Raw genomic sequence first — 6,864 nt, forward strand, 5'->3', positions numbered from 1 at the left:
GTAAAATCTCAGTTTCTGGGACCAGCAGATGGTGCAATGGTTACTTTGCTGGACTCTCACATTGTTGACCGCAGTTCAAATCCTGGACCTGTTGGCTAAACTCATGCTGGGCACATGTATGTGCTTGCCTAAAATCCTGAGAGGAGAATGGAGAAGGGATTGTCGTATGGCCATTCCCCCTTGGGGGGGGAGGGGTGTGGTGGTGGTGATTTCTCACTTTCTCTCTTTCTCTCTCTGGCGAATGCATGAGCCCTATAGCAAAAATCCCGCTAAAACAAACAAACAAACAAACAAACAAAACCCTCAAAGATTCTTCTACTCATCCTTCTGACTCTGAGGTCCTTTAGAAAAAACACCTAAGGAAGAAAAAATTAACAACCTATGTAGCAGGAAATGACACTAGATCAATATTTCTGTCTATTTTCTTATTTTTCCCCTAGGGAGCTGTTTCAGACATTTTATTCCTAATCATGTCCCCCTACCTTCTGCCCCCATCCCCTGTGAAATTTTTTTTTTAGAATTATTTTATTTAACTTTAGTATTATTTTAATTTGACCAGAGAAAGAGAGAGAGGGAGAAACAGAGAGAAAGCAAGCTGCCAGGTCTGAGACTCAAACTGCAGTCAGCCATGTGGGAGTCCAGCATCTTTAACCACCATGCCACCTGCTGGCCCCCGCCCTCTGAATTTTTAATACACATAAATACTTTATGTATGGTGGCTCTTTAGAGAGCACAGTAATATCTAAGCTTTGGCCCTGTCCCCCCCCTGCCTCGCCCCCAAACAACTGGCAATCATCCTCTACAAAAATGCATGCTCTCTATAAATAAATCATGGATCTGAATGAGAGTTCATTGAAGATGGGAGGGAGGAAAAAAGGTTACATATATATGTCGACTCTGGCTATACGGACCATCCAGATCCTCACTAGCCAGAACATTCACCTTTTGTCTGTACATGTCTTCCCGCTTCCCTTCCTTCAGTTCAATGGAAAAGTATGAATCCATTTTCACAGCTATGCCATCTAACTACAATGGTTATCATGAATTTCAAGATATCAGATCCAGGACTCTGCAGTCAGCCATGTGGGAGTCCAGCATCTTTAACCACCATGCCACCTGCTGGCCCCCGCCCTCTGAATTTTTAATACACATAAATACTTTATGTATGGTGGCTCTTTAGAGAGCACAGTAATATCTAAGCTTTGGCCCTGTCCCCCCCCTGCCTCGCCCCCAAACAACTGGCAATCATCCTCTACAAAAATGCATGCTCTCTATAAATAAATCATGGATCTGAATGAGAGTTCATTGAAGATGGGAGGGAGGAAAAAAGGTTACATATATATGTCGACTCTGGCTATACGGACCATCCAGATCCTCACTAGCCAGAACATTCACCTTTTGTCTGTACATGTCTTCCCGCTTCCCTTCCTTCAGTTCAATGGAAAAGTATGAATCCATTTTCACAGCTATGCCATCTAACTACAATGGTTATCATCTTTGAAAATTCTGAACCTCTCTTGTAATATTAAGGAATAAATGCACAGATGCCTAGCCTCACACTCTATAAGCACCGAATTTCAGAGCTTACCAACGAAATATTGATAGTGGTTGGATCAGGCAGACAAACCTGAACCTACTAATCAATCTGAATATAAAGAGTAGACATTATGTAATACATTAAGAAACAAAATAAACTTTATCATTATGTAATATTCTTGACCCCGCAAAAAATGTTGACCTGAATCTAATAATGAGGAAACATTCAGGGTAAAAAAAAAAAAAGAAAATCAGATTGTGGATATTCCACAAGCAACTAGTCTGAACTCTAAAAATGTCAGTGCCATGGCATACCACACACAAGTACCCCCAACACCACACTGCAAATACACATATCTTCACCCCCCACATACCCACACCACAACCCCCCCACACACCGCTGATACACAAAATTGGAACTCAAATCTGCTAAAGAAAACTAACGAGAATGACAACTAAACGCAACATGTGATTCTTGATTGGATCTTGATTTTTTAAAAAATCAACTCTAAAGAATATTCGGGGGGCAGCTGTAGAATTTCGAACATGGATCATGTATTATATATATCAGTGTTCCACTTCTCAAGTGTGATAATGATGTTGCAGACTGACAGGACAATGTTATTAATAGGAGAAACATGAAGTACTTTGCATTTTCATAATGTCTGAAACCTATTTTCAAATAGTTCAGCAATAAGAATGCATACTTGCAGTGAGAAAGAAAAGGTGGCAAAATGTTTAAGATGGATGTACTTAAAGGTAGAAGGGTCCTCGATGTACTCTTACAGCTCTGAAACTTCCACTTTGAAAATTCCAAATTAAAAAAAAATATATATATATATATTCTAGACAGAGGCTTCCACTTTGAAAATTCCAAATTAAAAAAAATATATATATATATATAGTAGACAGAATAAACTGGGCCAAGTTTGTTGGAAGAAGGAGGGTAGTGGGTCTCTGATCCAGTGAGTTGGGGATACCCGAGGGGCTGCAGGAGCTTAGCTCCTCCACTGACAATAAGAAATGTTCCTAAGATGCAGGCAGGCCCTAGAGATAAAATTTGTCTATAAAGAATTTCTTTAGAGTTTGCTAAGACACTGTGGAAATAGGAACACCCGATAATTAAAATAGAAGAGCAGTTTGCCAGAATTTACCCTAGAAGAGTTGATTAGTGCAATTAGCAATAAAACCGGGAGGAAATTGTTCCAAGAAATGTAAAAAACATTTAGACTTCTAAATTGAGTGGAAATTTCATATGCACAAACAGTTAATACATAATTGAAAACAAATATCTTCAGATTCTATCTTTCCACTTAATTATTAAAATGAAGGAACATTTTCATCTTTTCTTTTTTAAGGTTTTGGCCAAAGGGTACATGTGCTTACCAGAGAGGAGAGACACAGAGCGAGAGGAAAAGTGAGAACCCCCCCCCCCAGGTGGGATGGTCACGCGGCAAATCTTTCTCTCTTGATTTTAGGCATGCATGCACATGCACCTGGTGTGAGTTTCAGCCACCAGATCCAGGACACTCAAACCACAGTTGACTATGAGGGAATCCAGCACTGTAAACACCATGCCACCTGCTGGCCCCCATTTTCAACTTTCTTTTGAGAGAGAGAGAGAGAGAGATAAGAGAGAGGGAAAATGCAAAATCACCTCCTAGGGGGGATGGCTACCTCACAATCCCTTCTCTTCCATTTTCCTCCCAGGATCTTGGCCATATACACACACACACCTGATTTGATCTTGAAGTCACCAGGCCTGGGACTCAAACCGTAGTCGGCCATGTGAGAGTCTGGCGATGTAACCACTATGCCATCTGCTGCTGGTCTCCATTTTCAACCTTTTAATGCAATAATCCTATGGTTTTCCAAGGTCCAGGGTTACAGAGCTCTTCCTGGGGCAAGAGCTTTGTATGGGTATTTCTTTGTCATACAAAGTCTGCATTCCCAGGTCGTCCTGCACATCGCATAGGTAGGGAATTAGGGATTCCTTGTGTAGGTAGGAATTTTGTTTCCTTGTTTCCTGGATCCTGACAGATAATCTTTCAGCCCAAAGTGATGCTGACAAAAAGCTTTGCCTGTCTTATCCTTTCAAAGTCAGAAAGAAAAAATAAAGTCTGTTTATTGTTGATTAGAGCACAATGTAGAGAGAGGAGGAGAGGTAGCATATGGATTCCATGAGACAGTCTTTCTAAGACACAGAGCAAAGGTGGGCCTCGTGGTTAGGTCAGCCCACGTCAGCCCACTCTTCATTTGGACAAAGAGTTCATGCTTTCTAGGCATCTGTGGCAACCACAAATGGCTTTAACACATTAAATATCATCAAATGAAATCAGAGTTGTTGTTTAGTTATTCTTTAATCATTATTACATTAAAATGCACTAATACATTCTTATCAATTTCCCTCCACCAACTGATATTTTGTTAAATTCAAATGGTCACTGGAAGTCTTATCAACTCCCTAGTCACAGGCTGTCGGGATCACCAGTTTAGGGTCAGAATCAGAGAAGGCAACACTTCATCAATGAAAACTCATTTAGATTTCAAAAGGCAGGATGGAGTCCATAATGCATTTCCTGTCTACTGGGATGGAAAAACTGGAAAGGCTGGAAGAAAGGAGTCAGTTCCAGCTCCACGGTTACCTTGGCAACTGTGGCACAATCACAGGGCAGGAATTGATTGTGTACCATAATGTAGCACGGCAGAGGATGAGGAAAACATGGGCTGGGTTTAGAAGCTCAGAGGGCCAGTTTACAAGTCAATGGGCTGGGTGTCTAATCTACATGCCCCAAATAACCAATTGTACCTCTGTTCTTGCACTGAAGTGTCCGCGTGATATAGGGACAGCCACGACTCCTGCCCTTTCTAGAGAACAAACACTGCACTCATCTGGCTCAGGGCTCACACGGACCGATCTTGTTCATGTATGACTTTCTTTTACTTATCTCTTTTGGGAAACAAGAAAGAATATTTTCTATGCAAAAAGATAAGGAATGATGGTGATTATATATATATATTAAAAAAATACATTCTGATTAGGATGAACTGGTAACTTGTTAGCTTTATGCTAGTGACCAGCATCTTCCCTGTAGTTAGAATGTGAAGACCCCGTGAGGGGCAGAGACGGGTCAGCCCACAGCCCACGGAGTGGTCCCTGATAAAACTACTTATTAGAGAAACGGCATGGCAGCTGCCAGGTGGGACTTCAGATCTCTCCCAGCTCCACAGCCCTGCACAATGCTAAACTGCAGGATAGCGTGGGAGCTTTCAGAGACATGAAAGGAAGGCTTGTTAGAGAAAAACTTGCTGGGTATCCAGAGTTCCAAAACTCACTTGGTACTTAGGAAACAAATGACAGGAAAGTCGGTCAACTGACAAGACAGTACGAGGGAGAGTATAAGTAAGCATCTCAGTCTCAAAACCTGAATTCCAGTAAAGCTTAGGAGGCAGGCCACAGGCTGAACCCGGATGTGCGCCAAAGTGCAGAGGCTTCGCGAGCCAGAAGGCTCCAGGGGCTGCCAGGCCTCTCACGCTGGGGTCTGCCTGGTCCACAGGTCTTGGCTAGCAGCACTCAGACGGTTAAGAGCACATGATGTGAGTGGGAAGGTCTCTCAGGGGTCACCGCTGTCTCCACCTCTCCTGCTCCTGGAAGTAGGTGCACCATGTCAACTCGGGAGGTCTGTCTCCTGCCCGCTCGGGACTCCAGGAGGAAACGGCTTTCCTTTCTTCCAAAGGGTGAGCTGGGCACTAGTGACACATCCTGCTCGTCATCTCTTTCTGGAAAGCAAGGAGAGAAAGACAGTTAGGAGAAGTTATAAGCGGAGCAATGATTTGACGAAGGGTTCTGAAAATACTCTTGGGACCTCTGGAGTCTTTGAAAAAATGGTTGCAATTGTGGCCATGAGTAAGGCTCAGCATGGGGTCTATAGGTTTCTTTTTCTTTTTCTCCTTATTAAAGCAGCATTTTAAAATTTAATTGTCTTGAAGGAAATCCAGGTTGCTTGCTTTTTATGGAAAATTGAAAGACCTGGAGCCACTGGGCAGTTGGAATTGAAGAATGACTATGCCCTTCACAGGACAATGCTCTCCACTTTGCCCTAGTCACCACCATCCCCAATTCTCTCAACAGGAGTCAAGTATCCATTAGCAAGTGACACAATAACTGATATGATTAGACTGTTTTTCTTACAGTAGAAAATAACTTCTCTTTGGCTAAGCTTCATCCCAGACAGGAAAATGAAGGATATCTTACGTGGGCATTACCAAGTCAGAAAAAGCAGGAAGGAGAATATTTCTTCATAAAAATGAAGACTATACCAAAGTATCTGACACGTGATTACCCACTCATATCACCTGCCTGGCTGTCATGGGCATTTACAGACCCCATCCTTACTCTTCTTTGGGACTCTGCACTAGCTGAGACCCTATCTAATGGTCTGCTCTAATCATATCCAGACCCCTCGTCTTTACAAAGTAATGGTGAATTGTCATTCATTTGCTTACTCGGGCAAAATGACTTCCACCAGCCTGGGAGACCCTCCGATACCCCACTCTACCCAGTGTGGAGGCAGCCACCTCCTCTACCTGTGCACACTTGATTTGTGCACGGAGTTTACAGGTTTGTACATTCGTGTATATGCATACGCTCTGGGCATGTCTGCTGGCCCTGCTAGACTGACAGCTACTAAGTATCAGGAAAAAGAAACACTCATGTGCCTTCAGCTTTGTATGCCCCTCCCTAGAAAGTGCCAGGTACAGGTAGCTGCTTCTCTTTCATTTCCAAGAATGATCTGGGTACGAGGCTGGTAATGAGCGGGTGCCACTCAGTACTTTGGAAGGAGAAGTTTAATGTTGTTTTAATTAGATGAATGAGGTGCTTCCTAGCTCTGCTGCAGAGCTGAATGCTCCTGCTACATCCCTTGCATACTGATCTGGATCACACAGCCTTTAGAGTAGGACACGTCTGAGCAAAAGGAGCTTGAGCACGGGGGTGACTAGGAGCTCAGAGAATCTTTCTATCCGAAGCCATACAGGGCCCAGGTGTTACAACAAGCCCAGCTAAAACACGGTGCTCCACCACCTGGGACTACATAGGAGACCCAGTTTGCTATCAGTCCAGCCTACAGGTTGGTCGGAGTGGCATGTGCTTGTAATCTCAGCAGCTGGGCAGGCTGAGGCAGGAGAATCACGGGCTCAAACTGGCCTGGGTAACAGAGATCGTGTCGAAAAAAGGGCTGAGTGTGATAGCAGGTGCCTCTAGTCTCGGTTGAGAGGCTAAGGCAGGAAGATCAAGACACTTAATTTTCAGTACACATATCTGTATGT

The sequence above is a fragment of the Tupaia chinensis genome, unplaced genomic scaffold (assembly GCF_000334495.1).
Source record: "Tupaia chinensis unplaced genomic scaffold, TupChi_1.0 Scaffold000093_1, whole genome shotgun sequence".
In the NCBI taxonomy this organism is placed as follows: Eukaryota; Metazoa; Chordata; class Mammalia; order Scandentia; family Tupaiidae; genus Tupaia; species Tupaia belangeri.